The sequence below is a fragment of the Pleurodeles waltl genome, chromosome 11 (assembly GCF_031143425.1).
Source record: "Pleurodeles waltl isolate 20211129_DDA chromosome 11, aPleWal1.hap1.20221129, whole genome shotgun sequence".
In the NCBI taxonomy this organism is placed as follows: domain Eukaryota; kingdom Metazoa; phylum Chordata; class Amphibia; order Caudata; family Salamandridae; genus Pleurodeles; species Pleurodeles waltl.
The window spans coordinates 877653871-877671853 of NC_090450.1; the positions used below are offsets into that span (position 1 = coordinate 877653871).

Genomic DNA, 17983 nt, shown 5'->3' on the forward strand with positions numbered 1-17983 from the left:
TTATTAACTGGGCAAGCCAGAGTTATTAATGATGGATGTAATGTATGTATTCCTTCGCTAGTTCTTCAGCAGTAAATATATAATGGCCACAAGAAAACAAAAAGATTCTCATCGCAGTAAGATTCATTATAGGTATTTTTGTGCTGCTACTCAAAAAGTGTGTACTAGGAAAGGGATTAACTAAAGTAATTCCTCTCTTTGTGAGTGGAAAAAAGAATCTGGTATGGTATATCTCACTCATATCTGGCAGCTCTCATCCAAGTGACAGTAAAAGGTAGGATTGAAAATGACTTAACTGTTGTAACAGAAAGTTTCAATGCTATTAAGGACTCTTTAAGGGCTCGTAGTCGAGAATTAGGCTTATCTTTCTTCGTTTATTCTAGTATCAGCCATGTTAGAAACCAAACTTCATTTCCCATAACTATTTGGGAACATGACCGTGAAAAGTTCATCCAATGGGGAACCAGAATGTGTCTTTATCTGTATAAGTTTTCTCTTCCTCTCCCCTTTCATTCTGCAATAAACGTTGGGGCGTGGAAGATTTTACTTGTGTTGAAGCTTCTGATCCTCCTGCAGCAAAACAGCAGGCTGAAATGTATTCTTGCTGGACAATCAAGGCAAAAGACGAATGTGCAAGCATTACCATCACTCAAGGAACCAAAGTTTTGTATTCTCAACTAGAAGGTGAAACAACCAACAATTTGGAAAACTGAACAAGTCATTAATAAGAAACTGTTTACTTATTTCTTAAACAGATCCATTCTATTGGGCTCAAGAGTGAAGTCTCTTTGGGTGGGCTAATCCTCGTCTCCAATTCCTTAATAGAATAGAAACTTATACAATAGCTAGGAAACTTTTCATTCTATGTGAGGATCCAGAGGTTAGCATTAGGCTAGTTTAAAGCTTACCTACCACCAGAGTTGCAATGGAGGAAACTGGTTTAAAGTAAAACCTTTCAAAAGTCTAATCAGCAGACCAATTTGCCGCATTCAAAATATCCTCCAAATGGGATCCTAGAGCAAAAGCTTTTGAAGCCATAGCCCCTATGGTAGAATGCACACCGAATATATTTGTGCCGATGTCTGCTTCTTGCATGACCCATCTGACCCATCATGCGATGGTGGAAGAAGAGCCTGTCCTAAACAGTTTTCGAAGCGCAATGAGTAGTTGACCCTCGCCGTGGGGGTGAAGATATTCTGTCATCGCCTCATACGCTTTCTTACAGCACACCAAACATATTCCTGGAGTATCCGAAAAGGTCGGGTAAGAGATCAGACGTGAGTTACACTTTGTACATCTGGAAACTTGAAAGGTAACCCACCTCCACGACAAACGTATACCTCTGAGCAACTTCCGAACCACCAGGGGATGTCCCCGCCCCCTTCCTTCTCCACCGGACGGCCTGCTACCGCAGCATGTTCTGCCGAAATTGCAGACCGAAAGGTATTGACTGTTTTGTCAGCCATCCTCTCCGATGCTAGAGAAGCCAAAAAGTATAGGATGTGTCAGCTGTGCATATTTGTAGTGTTGTACAGGAGTAAGGTGAAATTCTTTCTGTAAGGCATCAAATGTCTTAAGGCTCCCATCCTCTATCAGAGCACCCAATTTAGAAATTCCTATTGTGCCCATGATCTAAACTCCTGAAGCCTTCCAATCTCTTGCAGTCGTGCTCCGTCCCACAGAGGGGTTTTCTGTGATATTTTCCCATGTCAGCCCATCTTTCTTTCTGCTTTTCTCCAAGCCTGTATTGATAGTTGGATAGGCATGAATAGACTCTGCAAACCCGTTCCCTCCATAAATATAATAGAGATGTGATTTATTAAGAAATTGGCTCCTCTCTATGGTGTATGTGGGGTGGTCAACCGGGTGTGTGTTCCCAATCGGTAATTGCAAAAAAGGTGTGCTGCCCAGTAATATGCCCTTATGTCCTGGACTCCGATCCCCCATTATAAGGGTTATGCTGGAGGGTCTGTAGGGATATCCTAGGGTGTTTTCCTCCTCATAGCAACTTTCAGACCTCCCTCTCTACTCTACAAAAGAGCTTGTTTGGTATTCACACATATGTGTTCTGGAGGGATTATAGCAGTTTTGGCAGGATACTCCATTTTATATACCGCCACTCTGGCGAACAACGTTAGTGGCAAATTCCCCCACCTTTCAACGTCGTTATGAAAATTTGTCAAGCCCCTCAAAACTATGCTGGGTATAATGTTGCGTATATCCCCAGACACGTAATGTTACCCTCAGGTGAGTGACGTACAAGGGGATATCATCCGCGTACAGCGAAATCAGTTAGTCTCCCTCCTGCCCCTCATGTATACAGAAGCCTGAGATACCCGGATGAGAGCAGATTACACACACCAGCAGTTCTAGCTTGAGAGCGAATAACAGGGTTGAAAGGGGACATCCCTGTCTCATTCCTCTGCATTGTTATTGCTGATGCATTCCAGGTACTCTGGGTTATAAGGATACAACCACTAGTTCTTAAGGATTGAGAATCATCTAAACCTTTAAAAAGTGATATCTTGACTTGTGCTTATTGGATATTTGTCGTTTTGGTCTTATTTATTCAGATAAATAATGTTCCTAAACTGTTGTGGAGTATTTGTTTGTGGTGTTTTCACTGTGTTACAATGAGTTATTACTCAATTACTTTACAATTTGCCTCCTCAGTTAAGCCTGCCTGCTTTATGTCAAGCTACCAGAGGGTGAGCCCAGGATAATTTAGGTTGAGTCATCAGTTACTGTCGGGACTTACCCTGACTAAAATTGTGTTCCCCACTTGGACAGGGTGCCTACATCTGCCAACTAGACGCAATTTCTAAAACCTGCAATATTTAACCTAGCAATAGGGAGAACATAAGACCTAGTCAGTAGTTCCTATGCCTAACAGCATTGCTTTTGTAGTAATTACCCCACAAGAAGGTTGTACAAGAAGTGTTTGGTGCTGGATCAAGGACCAGAATGATGTAGGTTTTGGACATGCAACAAAAATGTGAATATCATCAGCCACTCCAGCTGAACCTATGAGCAACAGTACAATCTGTTATACCATTTGCTCATTTTGGAGTGGCTAGTATAGAAATTGAACAGTGTACGGTAAATCTGACCTCTCAATCTGGTAGGAGTAATAACCTGCAGAATTGCACAAGCAGACAGATGAGTTCCTGCTCCATGACCTCCTCGCCTAAGCTGTATTCCCACTTACCAGCCTATATTCCCAGGGCGTTTGACAGAGACTGAAAAAAGGCAGCTATATTTTTCCAAAATACTAGATAGATGTTTGTCAAAAATCAATTGTCCGATATCTGGTTGGGCCAGTGGGATTATGATGTCAGTATCCCTGCGCAATAGAAAGATCCACATCCTATAAGTATTTTAAAAAATCACTACGGTGTATGATGAATTCCGTTTGCAAATCCAAAAATGCTTTTTTACCAAAACTCCACCATCAAATCGCCTGAGTGCTTGTTTCCCATGTCTCCCCCAAGCGCCAAAGTAATGTCGTAGTTTGACTCTTGCTCTAGACAAGACAGCTGGTTTAAGGATGTTAGTACTTTTGTTGTAGGCGACTATGCTAATCCTACAACAAGTCGAAACTGCCGTCCCAGCCCTCCCGACTCACAAGCAATACCTCGCCAAAAACCCAAAGAGTAAAAGATGATTTGTGGCAGCCTTTATGCATGGACTCAAGAGTGTGACACCTCAGGGAGTGTCGTGGTTAAACGGAGATTACCCCTTTCTCACATTAACAACATGTCTCAATTAAACACAGGCAATGAAGAAGATGCAGTGAGGTTTCAATAAACTTTATTTAACAAAGCTGCAATCTACGATAAGTTGAATGGGCTGCAATGATTAGGGTAATGAATAATGCAAGAAACAGAATGGTAAATACAAGAGTCATTAATACAAAGACCCCCACATCTTGCAATAACATAAAATGACATAAAGTGTGAGATATGTCCTAATACCCTAATATGATGTACCTAATCTCTAACCTAAAAGAGAGCTAGGTGTGTTAAACCTAATCTGCCAATGCAGTGTCCATGAGAAAAGCTCCCCCAACCCTTGTTACCTTCGAATGAGGTCTCTAGCTCAGACTCCGTAGGGACACGAAGACTGGGTCAGTGTCAAGGTGACGTGCAGCATCGATAGCAGTGATTGCATCTGTTCGGAATCACTCTGTCTCTCTGACTAAGTGAGATGCATGTATACAGATCTGCTCGGACCCTGACGTAGGTCTGTTCCCAAACAATAGATAACAAGACATGCTTGGGACGGTAATTTATACAAACAATTCCCTCAAAGGCATGAAGAGGGAAAGTGCCTAATGTGAACATCTACAGTTTGTTTATCTTTGTTGCTTGATATTGATGCTTTAGCGCGGTGACACTGATAACGTGAAACTAAAACATAGGCCTAACTAAAAACAAGGCAGCCATTTTAAAAGATATAATTAAATATATGTAGGGTAGAAGTCACTAGGTGACGGGGGCACGAGTCTGCAAGCCAAAGGCTAAGCTAACTCCTGTTTCCCATTAAAACAGACTAGGATTGACTACACCCTCCGCCATAAGTTTGACGTCACCAAAGGTGAATGAAGCCAATGCTAAAAAAGTGCTCTGGACTAAAAGCATAAAAACAAGGTAACAAATCACATTTTAAAAACGTGTTAAAAAAACCAATAGCTAAAAAAATAAAAAAACATACAAAGAGATATAATGTCGACCATGACGAGCACAGCAGGCCAAAGTAAGGGCAATGAATGCAGATTTTGAATTTGGTATTATAAGCCAATCAGCAAATCTTTCTAACAATAGTCATGATCTTGAAGAACATCTTCAAAGCCATCGAATGGAAAGGACTTCAGGAAAGAGGCCACATCGTCAGATGTTAGATTGATCATAGGATAGACAAACTGATCCATAGAGCAGTAGTGCATATTAGTCTCTTGTGCAGGTCCACCTTCAGGAGTGGCACTCTCCAAAGTGCTAAAAAGAGCCAGATCGTTCACCAAGGATGGGTCATAGGTGGCCTCACGAATCAGCCTTAGTCTCAAGGGGCACGACCGTGAATGAACCCTCATCGGGGACATCAGCAGTGCTTGGACCTCAGGAGGCAGAGGCGTAACAGCAAGACACACTGTAGGCAAGTGTTCGAAGAGGCACCATACGCAGCAAAAGACTGGTTGCACACACCATAGGAGTGGTCGTAATGACAGTGACCAATCACGCTCTTAATTCCTCCAGCAACAGAGCATTTAAGACCTGAACCATACGTTCACAGCACAGTTGAGCAGGTGGCAGTGGCTCCTATTGCTTCGCTTAGCTGGAAAGAGACAACCACTGCGAGTCAGAAGAAACAGCAGCAGTATTCCGCCAATCAATGCCAACATTCATAGGAAACCAACAAACACACTTGAAAAGAGTGAATGGATGGCCGATGGAATGACTCCGAAGACAATCTGGAAGATGGACACAAATCCAGAACCAACAGCCTTAAAGAAGTGGACAATCCCAGTGGTGCTCGGGGCGGTGAAAGTTCTGGATATCAGCTCTCCAAAGTGCTTGGGGAAGTCGGTATTTAATAGGGATTATATCTCTGCTGATGATCTCGCAATCTGGAGAGCATACGTCTCTCTAGCTGATGTCAACGCAACTTGTTTTTGGGACGGTAGCACCTTTAGCCTGCTCAGCTTGACATAATTTACATTAGCAGTATCAATGGGAGGGCACATTTCTGATACTTTTATCTCTGGTGTAGGGGGAATAAAACTTGTCCACAACACGTAACAACCTTAGAGACTGAAATTGCGTAGGCAATTCCTGGTTGCATACCTCAACAGCTTTGGTCGCTCAGCACTACATAACTTCCATTCAAAAGTACATGAAATGCTGGTCGAACCAAAGGGACGGGAGTACCCTTCCGAAAACAGGCCAAGTTGGTGAGCCCCCGCATTGCAAAAGCAGTGAAGGGACACCTACTTGCAGATCATTGGATGACTAACAGTAGTCTCGCATTCGCTTCTGCTGAGAAAGACCTCTGTTTCGTTGTTCAGACATTTGTATTCAAAGGGCAACTCCCACTCTTCTTTAATATAGCTATCTCCTAGTCGCTCATACCTGCCCACAGCAAAATGTTCCAGGCATTTCAAAAAACAAAAAGTGAAAATGAGCAGATTAATGATGCTATGTAGGAGCCATACTGTTGAAGAACTCTGCAACTGTGAAAGGCCACTTCTCTAACTTCTCTATGTGTAGCATGATGAAACTCGCTTCCCTTTTAGTCATCGTCTGTTGTTCCTTGGATAAATTAAATGTAGCAAACAAGTCACTACCGTTAATGTATTTCTGTGGGACGGGCAATTTTTCAAAGTTTGTAATGTCCAACCTAACTGCATGATGGAACGCAGCTGACTTTGCCCATGATATAAAAGGGACATGTCTGTCTGAATGATATCAACCGCAGACAACACTGTTTGTTAGGGAATAAATCCTGTTTGACAGAGTGTTTGTGACGTTGTTGAAAACAGCTAAAGCCTTGTCTAAGTTATCCTTATCTATTTGCCTTAAACGCGCAGAAGCTTCTATGTGAGAAAGCTTCCAAATCTCGTTATACATAGCATAAATAAATATTTTAGAGCGTGGCTTCCTAGGACCTAACAAAAAGTCCTGTAAGTCTATATCTTCAGTAAGAGTGTTAAGGTGTTCTTTAACTGTGGTTGACGTGCTAGACTGTACCCATTGTTGGCACAGTTTACCCACACTGTATGTTGTAACTACGCCAGTGTGTTGACCCGAGACAAAGCGAGGTTCTGGACGGCTAATCTTGAACCCCCTCAGGAATTCACCAAACGTGCCTGACACTCATTTGTGCCTATTGGCCGTAGTAACCACCCGCCTGGAATGTAAAGTGAAGAGTTATAGGTACTAGCCTGAACCTTTGCATCTAGTTTTTCCTTGGTGACATTCAGGAAGTATTGCAGGTTATTAAACTTTGCCGGTGTGGGGATACTGTGCATGTTCATTTCCTTTATTTTCTTTAACTCCATACACAATGTCAGTTGGATGGTATCATTTAAAAGATAATTTGCACAGGAAACAGGCACGCTCTAAATAAAGCTTCCCTACCCTGTATTTTCCAATCTTGTGTTCCCTATACACTCTTTAAATCAACAGTGTTCCTCCAGTATTCGTAACCTTCACTGCAAAACTGGTAACAAAGGAGTCTGAATAAACCAGTTTAGCAAAATTCACTATAATAAGAGAAAGGAAATCAGGTAAGTCCGGCTTGTCTAATAGTGGTTTAAAACCATAAAAAGATGACATTTTCAGAAACCTTCTCATATTACTCCAAATCTTTTCAAAAGCTGACGTTGTCTTAAGTGTAACCTTTTTTAAGAATTCTCTGCTTTTTAATTTAGTACGTCTCGTGTCCTGACCCTTCACGAATGAAATGATATGAAGCCAGTTCTCAGGGTAGGAAACATAGAAACATACAGGTACGATTTGCCTTACAGGCCCAGTAGTAAAAGCAACTGTCAAGAAGGGCCCATCCACCTGCAATTATTGGGAGTTTAAAACTTTTTTAAAGGTTTCCGCTCTTTCTGCCCCTTCCTTAAAAAAAAATTGTCATTATGGAACGTTTTGAAATGCCTGTGGGGGACGTTTAACGGTAGAGAAGGGAAAAGAAACTGAATTTTGAGACTAATAGTGATTTTAATGAGTTTCATTTGCCCAATTTCATCTATTTATCCGGTAATATCCTAGGCTGCTGTAACCGCTCAGTATAATTCTATTCATAGCATTGCTTAGCTGTGGGTGCCAAAATAATGGCCAGATACCTAGCGCTAGGTATCACATGCTGATCGCAGCTGCTTGCTCAACCTATAAGGATAAGTTGCGTTTTATGAGCATTTAGTTTGTACCCTAAAACGTGACCAAAATCTGACACTATGAATTCAACACAATGAATCGTTGGCTCAAAACAATGTGAAAATGTTAACATGTCATCTGCATGGACTACCAATGGGGAAGCAAGTGATAGACATAGGTTGCTGGGGATGCTTATACGTTAACACCTAATGTATGGCTCCATTTAGAGAGTAGGGGGAGAACGGACAGCCTTGTCAAGTACCACGCTGTAAGGAAATGCGTCCTTGGCATGGTTACCCCCTGACTTTTTGCCTTTGCTGATGCTATGTTTTGAATTGAAAGTGTGCTGAGTCCTGCTAACCAGGCCCCAGCACCAGTGTTCTTTCCCTAACCTGTACTTTTGTATCCACAATTGGCACACCCTGGCATCCAGGGAAGTCCCTTGTAACTGGTACCCTTGGTACCAAGGGCCCTGATGCCAGGGAAGGTCTCTAAGGGCTGCAGCATATCTTATGCCACCCTGGGGACCCCTCACTCAGCACAGACACACTGCTTGCCAGCTTGTGTGTGCTGGTGAGGACAAAACGAGTAAGTCGACATGGCACTCCCCTCAGGGTGCCATGCCAACCTCACACTGCCTATGCAGTATAGATAAGTCACCCCTCTAGCAGGCCTTACAGCCCTAAAGCAGGGTGCACTATACCATAGGTGAGGGCACCAGTGCATGAGCACTGTGCCCCTACAGTGTCTAAGCCAAACCTTAGACATTGTAAGTGCAGGGTAGCCATAAGAGTATATGGTCTGGGAGTCTGTCAAACACGAACTCCACAGCACCATAATGGCTACACTGAAAACTGGGAAGTTTGGAATCAAACTTCTCAGCACAATAAATGCACACTGATGCCAGTGTACATTTTATTGTGAAATACACCCAAGAGGGCACCTTAGAGGTGCCCCCTGAAACCTTAACCAACTACCTGTGTAGGCTGACTGGTTTTAGCAGCCTGCCACACTCGAGACATGTTGCTGGCCCCATGGGGAGAGTGCCTTTGTCACTCTGAGGCCAGTAACAAAGCCTGCACTGGGTGGAGATGCTAACACCTCCCCCAGGCAGGAGCTGTAACACCTGGCGGTGAGCCTCAAAGGCTCACCCCCTTTGTTCCAGCACCGCAGGGCACTCCAGCTAGTGGAGTTGCCCGCCCCCTCCGGCCACGGCCCCACTTTTGGCGGCAAGGCCGGAGGAAATAATGAGAAAAACAAGGAGTCACTGGCCAGTCAGGACAGCCCCTAAGGTGTCCTGAGCTGAAGTGACTCTAACTTTTAGAAATCCTCCATCTTGCAGATGGAGGATTCCCCCAATAGGGATAGGATTGTGACCCCCTCCCCTTGGGAGGAGGCACAAAGAGGGTGTACCCACCCTCAGGGCTAGTAGCCATTGGCTACTAACCCCCCAGACCTAAACACGCCCTTAAATTTAGTATTTAATGGCTACCCTGAACCTAAGAATTTAGATTCCTGCAACTTAAAGAAGAAGAGGACTGCTGAGCTGAAAAACCCCTGCAGAAGAAGAAAGAAGACACCAACTGCTTTGGCCCCAGTCCTACAGGCCTGTCTCCTGCCTTCAGAAGAAAACTGCTCCAGCGACGCTTTCCCCAGGACCAGCAACCCCTGAATCTTCAGAGGACTGCCCTGCTTCCAAGAAACCAAGAAACTCCTGAGAACAGCGGCTCTGTTCAACAAAGACTGCAACTTTGTATCCAGAGGAGCAGATTTAAAGCCCCCTTCAATCCCCACAAGAAGCGTGAGACTTGCAACACTGCACCCGGCGACCCCGACTCGACTGGTGAAGAAACAACGCTACAGGGAGGACCCCCAGGCGTCTCCGAGACTGTGAGTAACTAAAGTTGTCCCCCGTGAGCCCCCACAGCGACGCCTGCAGAGGGAATCCCGAGGCTCCCCCTGACCGCGACTGCCTGACTCTGAAATCCCGACGCCTGGAAAAGACCCTGCACCCGCAGCCCCCAGGACCGAAAGGATCGGAACTCCAGTGCAGGAGTGACCCCCAGGAGGCCCTCTCCCTTGCCAAGGTGGTGGCTACCCCGAGGAGCCCCCCCCCTTGCCTGCCTGCACCGCTGAAGAGACCCCTTGGTCTCTCATTGAAAACTATTGGAAACCCGACGCATGTTTGCACACTGCATCCGGCCGCCCCCGCGCTGCTGAGGGTGTACTTTTTGTGCTGACCTGTGTCCCCCCCGGTGCCCTACAAAACCCCCCTGGTCTGCCCTCCGAAGACGCGGGTACTTACCTGCTGGCAGACTGGAACCGGGGCACCCCCTTACCTCCATTGAAGCCTATGTGTTTTGGGCACCTCTTTGACCTCTGCACCTGACCGGCCCTGAGCTGCTGGTGTGGTAACTTTGGGGTTGCTCTGAACCCCCAACGGTGGGCTACCTTGGACCCCAATTTGAACCCCGTAGGTGGTTTACTTACCTGCAAGAACTAACATTACTTTACCTCCCCCAGGAACTGTGAAAATTGCATTGTGTCCACTTTTAAAACAGCTAAATGTGTTTTATGTATAAAGTATATATGCTATTGTTATTATTCAAAGTTCCTAAAGTACTTACCTGCAATACCTTTCAAATGAGATATTACATGTAGAATTTGAACCTGTGGTTCTTAAAATAAACTAAGAAAAGATATTTTTCTATACAAAAACTAATTGGCTGGAATTGTCTCTGAGTGTGTGTTCCTCATTTATTGCCTGTGTGTATGTACAACAAATGCTTAACACTACTCCTTTGATAAGCCTACTGCTCGACCACACTACCACAAAATAGAGCATTAGTATTATCTCTTTTTGCCACTATCTTACTTCTAAGGGGAACCCTTGGACTCTGTGCATGCTATTCCTTACTTTGAAATAGCACATACAGAGCCAACTTCCTACACACGCGAAATAGGAATAAAAGGTGTTAATTTGTGAAGTATGGTAATCTGAGCTCTCGGAGGCTTGTAATTAGCCTTAACCATCTTAACAAATGTAGAGCTGAAGTTAACTTGTGCATGTAATTCTCAAAGAGACTTCCAGGATACACAATCAAATGCTTTCTCAGCATCAAGTAAAATAATGTTAAGAGGTTCATGGAGAGTGTCTTCATTCTTGATTAGTGCAGTAATTCAGTTTGTATGGGAGGTTGTATCATTCTCTGGAATTAAGCCATGTTATTTTGGAGATACAAGCTGGCCAGCAGCTTTGGAAATATCTTTTTAGAAAATATTGTAATAATGGCTTCATTCCAGGAGGATGGAAGCCATCCTGTATTACGAATTTCTTTTAACACTTCCAAAAGAAGTAGAATGATCAAGGTGCTGGAATTTTGTATACTTCAGATGGAATGCAATCCGGCTTTTCCAGAAGATTAGCTAGCGATAACCTGTCTAAGATCATTTGCTCATAATTCACCATCCATCATATCTTTATCACTTGTTATTAGTTTGGGCAAGTCTAAAGGGGCCAGGTAGTCCATGAAATTGGTATTACTGCACTCCAACTCCTGATACATCCCCGGAAAATAAGCCATAAAAATAGAGGAGATCTCATGATTCTGAGTGCAATCTCTTACTGCAGCATCTTGGATTTGTTGAATCATAGTTCTTGGCATGTCAGTCCAACACAAGCAAGCCAACAATTTCCCCAATTTCTCTCCCAGTTAACAACTAGAGGCTTGCGCTTGAAAGGAGCTTTTAAGGCAGATATGCGGCCTCGTAAACCCATGATTTTTAGATATGTAACTTGAGCGGGAAGAGACCAGTGCCATATGCAATTGGATAAAATTATACAATTGGCCCCTAATAGATTTCTCCTCTTCGTTATCTGTTGTAGAACTCTAAGTAATAAAGGATTGAGCATTTTACCCCCTAATGTAGTCTTTTAGGGTGTCCCAAACCTTAAAGGGGTGAGCTGATCCTCGATTAGTCACAAGAAATTCCTGAATGAATAAGCGCAGATGCCCAATATATTCAGAGCGGTCGAGCACATACTTGGGGAACAAAGACAGGCGTGGGTAAGTATTAACACAGCAGTTGCCTACGTATTTTCATTCAATAGCAGAGTTGTCCCAATGAAGCAGATTCAAGATCTCAATCTTACAAATCAAGGAGATTGAGGCATTGGTTAGACAAAAGTCTGTATGAGAATATTGCCTATGAGGCCTGGAAAAAAGTATAATTCTTTCTGTCCTGGTTTACTCCTTCCAAATACAGAGCAGATTCAAGTTGGTCATCATATCTAACATACTAGTTCTATTCCTACCCAACCAAGCTTTGCAGGAGGTATTGGTCATGCCAAGAGGTGAATACAGAATAAAATTAAATTAATCAGTTATACTAATGGGTAGACTGACATGACTCAACTCATTCTTCATATCGGTGAAGAGACGTGGATCCTGATTATTTGGTGCCTAAACATTTACTTAGACAAAATGGCTTTTACTTTGTTGATTGGCTATTTCCACCCTTGCCCACCTGCCCTTACGATCTACTTTATATTGTAGGGCTCTAAGAAATGTATTGAAAATATTAGCAAAGACTCCCCATTGACCTGAACAGTATGTGGCATTTACTAAATCATATATTCTAGGTGTGATAACGCCTTGACAACATTTGGATTTAAAGTGAATGTCGGCCTCCTTTTTGATCAGATGTGTCTCTTAGAGGACCAAAATATCAATTTTCATAGGGCAAAACTCCAAAAATATTTAGCCTTTTTTCCCCCTTTTAAACCATTTACATTCGATAATATAATAACGCTCTCCCTTTTTAGACATTCTGTTACTACTGTTTACTTTCTCCAACATAAGACATGCATGGACTCTTTTTTTTCCCCTTTATCCCCTACTCCTCTCCTCCCTTTTCCCCCTCTTACCATCCGGACCTGCTACCTTCATCCCCCCTCTTCTTCCCTCCTGATCTCCACACACACTTCTAGGTTTCAAGTGACCCCCAAGCTCGGCAGAGCGTTGGGATGGAGACCCACCCTGTTCTTGAAATGTCAAACCTGACATCCAGACAATACTGGAATAGTATCTCCAACTCTTAAAAAATCACCATTGTTAAAGTCATCCCCCTGAATTGGTTAGTATCTCCATTTTCGTGTATTAGTGCCAAAATAATCAGTGTACATTACATTCAGCATCTAAAAAAATGCCTAGCTTGCTCTGGTTCTGAAAATATAACAAAGTATACTTACCAGTTGATTTTCGGAGAAGAGCCTCCTTTATTTTTGGCCATCTTATTAGTATTTATCCATATTTATTTTGTGGTTTGTCAATAAGTGGAGTCAAAAATGGTACATTTCCATATTTATTTAACTGATAAACATGCACTCACACTTTGATATGTGTCATATGTTAGCATATTCCCCAGCCAAATATAGCAAAACACTATATCCACAGATAAATATTGGCAATTTACTACAAATATATTTTAAAGTATGCTTGTCTTTAAAGATATCTTAACATGTGTTTTTAACTCCCCTTGCTATCTGCTCATCCGTTGTCTTTGAATTCACAACAACAGCATGGACAGTAATTCATTAGAAGCACAATTTTCAGTATTTTTGGATTTTTAAAATAGATACAGACAGGTAACACATTGTTTTCTGTCTGTATTGATCTGTAATAATCAGTAAAAATGGAAAACCGGGAGCCTTATTTATAAATGTCCCCAAATTCACCAAACTGTTGCTCAATGAGCGATACTTTCAGCAAGAGAGTCTCAAATTCATCAGCTTGCACCACCCGGTTGCCATTAAGTGCCCGGATTTCTTTTTTGTATAGTCTTGAGCATCGACTGTAGTTGTAGAGGTCAAAGAACGGGTTTCATTCTCCTCTGGTTCTTTTATCTCAGAGGTATAGAGGGTGCAGATTTTATCAGGAGGTGTGGTACACTATAACCTTGTCTGCATTATTAGGTGCCCCTCTACTGTCCTTGAGAGGTGCAAAAGCTGACTCAGCGTTCTCTGGAATAAGGCGTGGAATCGGCCAGCCACAACATGATTTTAGTGCATAAGAGGCATAACTTGCAGAAAGATTTGAATTCAGGTGAGTCTGTTTTTTGTGGCACCTTTTGTATTTCTGCTTCCTGAGCTTTAGCTGTGGACAAAATGTATAGTGCCCTTTGAGTCTTTTGGATTTTATATATATATATATATATAGATATATATATATAGATATATATCTTTCTTTCTCTCTCTCTCTCTCTCTCTCTCTCTCTCTCTCTCTCTCTCTCTCTTTCTCTCTCTTTCTCTCTCTTTCTCTCTCTTTCTCTCTCTTTCTTCAAGGCCACAGGGGCAGGCTACATCTTGTTAGTAAGGAATGGGTATTTCTCTTATCCCTGAACAATTGGGAGTTGTCCGTATCTGGTCGATCTAGGTCCACTGCTGGCATCTGCTTCCCAGCCCCTCACCTATAATGTTGGAAAGCGATGGATAAGAGGGTTGGAGTAGTAGCTTGCTTGCTGAGGCCTATACAATGGCTGTTGAATTTCCCATCCTGGTGCTACTGTGGGAAATTGTGGTAAAGTGACTTAAGATCGATTGTGCAGCTATTTGTGAAGAGGTGTGGAGTTCAACTTCGTCTTCAGCAGTGCCACTGAGGCTGCTCCCTTGACTGGGTAGGGAAGGATGTCACCAAAGAACTGGAATCTTCAGCTACGGGAGCTGAGAGAGCTGCTGAGATCAGAGGTGAATTGTCAGAAACTAGAGAATCTTTGTCAACCATAGTAGTGGTACCTGCACAGAAATTAAATGCCTCAAATGCATTCTTCCAAGACCCAGGGGTCATTCCACCTTCTCTCCCCACTACTGTACAGACAGACACACACACCACCCTTCTCCCTCCATTTTCAGCTGCAGCATACCACTTCTCGGGAGTGGCATGCTAAGGTTAGTTAAGATAGCAGGAGATGCACTATGACCATTTGTTGTAGTTAAGTCAGCATTAGCCCACTGGGGCTGACCCTTTACTATTGATGCCACCCGCTGCCATTACTTAGTTTATGTGCCTCTGTCTTTAACATACCTGGATTTCTGGGATTGCTAGTCCTGGATTTGATATCAGCTATTGTGCATCCTAATAAAAGTGGATGTGCAGCAGTTTAAACACCCCAGTAAACAACAGCAGCCAGGAGCATTGGAGTAAAAGGCAATCAATTATAGCCAGGAATCAATACAAGAGTGAGGGGAATGTAGAGAAGTATTGTGCATACTTGAAAAGTCACCTCAATTCCATAGAAAAACCACAAAGGAGGCAGAGGGATTAAAGTTGTGCATGGCATGCAGCTCCTTGGCTCCCGCTTCTTGTAGCCACAGTTGGAGAGAGCCACTTCTCCTGTGGTGTCATGTAGACTACAGCTTGGTGCAGAGAAAAGCTTCTACAGAATGCAGACAGCAGGGAAAGCTTCTACAAGATGCAGGTGGCAGGCAGAAGGATGATATGGCCACTGCAGACGGTGGGTGCAGCGGACCGACTCGGTGCCTCCTAGTGTCCTCCAGCGACCCTGTGGCTCCCATCGCTACTCACAAACCACCAAAGGTCCGTGGATCAGTTTGGTGCCTTCTCATGTCTTCCGACGTCCTCTTTTGTCCTCACGGCTCCCCCACCACTGTAGGTCTGCAGCCAGTTGTGGAGTTTGCCATGCCCGCATCTACAGAGCATGTGAAAGGTTTGAAAGCATGCCTTATAGCTCATTACTGCCAGTTACTACTAGAATGTGGAACTATCTTGGGGGAGGAGCCAAGATGGTCCCCTAAACGGACGTGCCACATCGCAGCTCTGACTGATTACCCTTGTTGAACCACCCCCTCCCTCCCCCCAAATTGAGCATCAACGCAATCTCAATGGGGGGGATGGGAGGGTGTTAGGGTGAGGGGGTGGACGCAATGCCATCCATGCTTGAGCTGAAAACTTTGATAATGAAAGTCAACAAGGCCCTCACTGAAACAAATGAATGAAGTGGCCACTACAAGATATGGACAAGATGCGAGACAAAGTTAAGGATTTGGGAACTAGGGTGGGTGGGGTGGAGGAAACGGTGGGGGATACACACCACCACACCAAACATGAGTGCTGTCTACAGATGCATGAAGCTAAACTTGCTTACCTGGAAGATAGGTCAAAAAGTAATAACATTCATATCCTTGGGTTGCTGGAAGGGTGAACGACTACACTAATGTATCTGTTTTTCAAGCCCTGGCTACCGACTATATTGCTGGGGCCTCGAGGTCGTAGTGGGCCTGCAGGTGGCTAGAACCCACAGAACACCAGGAGGTAAACCGAAGCCGGGAGCGCTGCCACACATGCTGGTGACGGCACACTCTCAGGTGGATGTGAAATAAAATAGGAACAAGATCTCCTTCTATCCTGACTATGGTACAGCAACAGAATAAACTGAGATCCTTTGTGGAGGATAAAAAAAAAAACTCTGGGATCGCGGTTTGGCATATGCACTAACGGCTAAGAGAGGACGTGCATGAGATGTCATGCTGGTTGTCGAGAACAACTGAATCATGCTTGCTGGGTGGTGGAGGAGACTGTAAATAAGCTGATGGAAGTGGTGCAGTGACACTACATTTCTACACAGAGGGAGGGGAGGGGGGTGGTGTGATTACCTGCTAATTGAGAGTAGCTCGAACGTCGGGCCCAATCAATTTTTCAGACTTGGGTGCTCTCCTAGAGTGAATGATTGATGGTAGCGTTGCGAATGTTGCAGCCCCGGGGCGCACATGAACAGCGTGCTGTGTTGGGGATGTTTGTTTCCTGTTATATGTGGGTCAATGGGTGGACACCGAATGTGTCAATTGTGGAGGCCAGGTTGGGGTGGGCCACACGGGAGAGGGGTGGGGGGAAGTTTGGTTATGGGGAGCAGGGGAACGGAGCATGCGAACCAGGCAGGGTATTACTTGCAAGCACAAGAAGGGAACCGGGCATGAACAAACTGTATATCTATGACATGGGGTAAAAATAATATGGAATATTAAAGGGATTTAGAGCCCGATAAAAAGACAAAGAATATGGTTCTATTAAACACAAGCAACAAGCAAAGATAGTAATGCTACATGAAACACACCTACTGCCACACGCACATTACAAGTTTCAATCTAAATGGGGAGGCCAAGTGTAGTATGCCAGTTTCACCTCCTCAGCCCAGGGAGTTTTACTGTGGGTGAACACCAGCATTTCCTTTAAGGCAGATCCGGTCTTGAAAGCAGCAGGTGGGCGATATATAGGTGCGATGGGTGACATTGGAGCAGACAAATGGTACTTCATAACACATATGTACCGAATATAGATACACCAGACTTCTACGAGGGGTTGACACATCTGCTGACCCATACGCATATTATGACATCATGTGGATGGCGGACTGTAATTGTGTGTTGAACAGAGAGTTAGATTTTTCAGGACCCACCACACTACAGTACCACTGGGTAGGTCCTCCTGAACACTGTTGATGGGGATGGACACGCTAGATTTGATGGAGTTGTGGCGAGCACGACATGGGCAGACGCAAGGCTATTCCTTCTACCCCCCACCGCATGGGATATTCTCCAGGATAGATTATATGTTTATACATCCAGAACAGTTAGCGCAGTTTGGAGAGATACAATACCTCAATCGCACACTGTCTGACCACTCCCCCCCCCCTGCTGCAAAGCTGCAGGGCCAGGCCTATCTATCCCCAATGTTGCTTTCAATCCTGGGTGCTGCACGATCAGGTCTATAGGGAAGATATCTGAGAGGCAATACAAGAATATTTTCACCTTAACAGTGACACTGCTCTAGCTGCAGGAATTTTATGGGAAGCATTTAAAGTAACTATTAGGGGGAAGTGTATGGCTGCGATGTATGGAGCGAGACAGTCCCTGAGCAACACAGTTACATGCCTGGAACGCCATATAATGGGCATTAATAGGCAGGCCCCACACACGGATGAGCTAAGGGAAGCACAACATGACCTAAGCCCTGAACTGGGTGAAGCCCGTGGTACACTAAGGAAGTTCAATTACCGTATAATACACAGAGACACAACATAAACAAGGTGAC

General features: G+C 44.0%; 1 protein-coding gene across 3 annotated transcripts in view; it reads left to right on the top strand.

Annotated features, from left to right (window-relative positions):
- KCTD10 (potassium channel tetramerization domain containing 10) overlaps positions 1-17983 on the top strand; it is a 92107-nt gene that overhangs the window by 40000 nt on the left and 34124 nt on the right. The gene's annotated exons all lie outside the window — the stretch shown is intronic.